We start from the raw sequence: 1,848 nt of genomic DNA, 5'->3' as shown, positions 1-1,848 counted from the left end.
ACATTAAAAAATTGTATTTATATATATATATATATATAAAAAGAAAAGAAAAGCAAGACTCGGTAATTGATAATAATGGGGACCAATATATTCCTTCAATATCCTTAGTGGGACATATAATGATCTTAATATGTTAAGAGCATTAATCATTAACTTATACTTTCTGTCTTGCTGATGGGATTTGAGCTTCATTGATTTTAAAGTGTTCTTTTTTATGGACTTGTGGGTCTCTGCTTTAATTTTCCCTACTTGTTAGGTTCACTTCACTAAATTAATTAATAAATTTGTTGTTTCCTGCTTGATTGGTGCATACATTAATTAATAGTATAACCTCCAAAAATGATTTATGTATATACATCCAATCACCGAATAAAATCTGAGTGTTGGTACAGATTTTCTTAATTACATTTAGCATGTGTTACCTAGATCCCTTGAAATGTACTAATAATTAAGCTATGGTTTTGGTGGGGTTTGTGAGTTTGTCTCGTTTACTAATATTTAATCAACTATAGCTTTTATTCAACTTGTTTTTTTTTTTTCCCAGTTATTTGACACTAAACTCGTACTATAATAAACTTGAAAGTTTCAATATTAAACGTTTTGATATACAATTATTAATTTATATTGTGAAGAAGTTTACAAAAGTGCATTGAAGATTCTTGTAGTTAAATCTGTGTAGGAACTATAAACAACTTATAAAGAAATAGACAAACACTTGATTAGGGGGGGAAAAAAATATATAAACGTGCACCTATCATTTTGGGGATATTAATGGATTATATAATCAATTTGTTAAAAAAATAAAAGGACTAAAATTCATTAGATATAATATAAATAAATGTTAACAAAGAATACCTTGATAAATGTTACAATTTAATTACATAAATATCCAATTCTAATGTATCATGTGAACGATAAAATCTCTTTGATTCTCACCTCTATATTACGGTAAAAAAAGAAATGTTCACTGTAATACTTTTAGTTGGATACCATATAAAATTTAATTTCAAATCAAATTTTAATCTCTCTAAAGTCGTCATATTATAATAGTATGTTATCTATTTTCCTTTAAAAAATATATAAAACTAGGGGATTCAAAATAATCAAGACAAGAAACCATGTTAAAAGTATGGTGGTTGATTAGCACCTAACTATCATTATCATCCTTTTATTAAAAACAAAAATTAAGAGAAGAAAGTTTCAATAAAAATCTCACTCTGCATTTACTTTTGTACAATAGTTTAATTTAATCAAAAAATTTGGATCACAAACCAATAAAATAATCAAAGTTTTTACGATTTCCGTTACTCTAATCAAAATAAATAAATATTTTATAATTAGAATTTAGAGAACTCATTTGACATATACATACGAATACACATAAACTATTATATAGAAATATAACTTTGAGATTAGTGACAAACATTGACAAATCGAAATAAATAAACATTAACGAAGACTATATGAATTATGAGGCATGAACCGACAAATCTCATGAAATGAAATTGTTTACTAAGGAACCGACCCACATAATCTGCATCATATGCTTTTCCCTGTGGAGTTCTGGAAGGTCGGCAAATCTCTTCTTAGGAAACTGTTTCTGCCCAACCAAAATCTGATTTATTTAACTTCCATGCATAGAAAAGAAAACGTGCCCCAAACTATATTCTAATACACAATGAAACAACTGCAAAATCCCAAAAGAATCTCAACTGTTTAAGACTTCAAGCTAGCTCTACAAAATAGCAATTCTTAAAGTGGGGATCTACACTATACATTTGATCTTTAGTATAAGAAAAATGTTGTGCGGATAACATGTCCAAATTTGTATCTATTCTGCGCTAATGA

The sequence above is a fragment of the Arachis ipaensis genome, chromosome B02 (genome assembly GCF_000816755.2).
Source record: "Arachis ipaensis cultivar K30076 chromosome B02, Araip1.1, whole genome shotgun sequence".
Lineage (NCBI taxonomy): Eukaryota > Viridiplantae > Streptophyta > Magnoliopsida > Fabales > Fabaceae > Arachis > Arachis ipaensis.
This window is presented reverse-complemented; position numbering follows the sequence as displayed.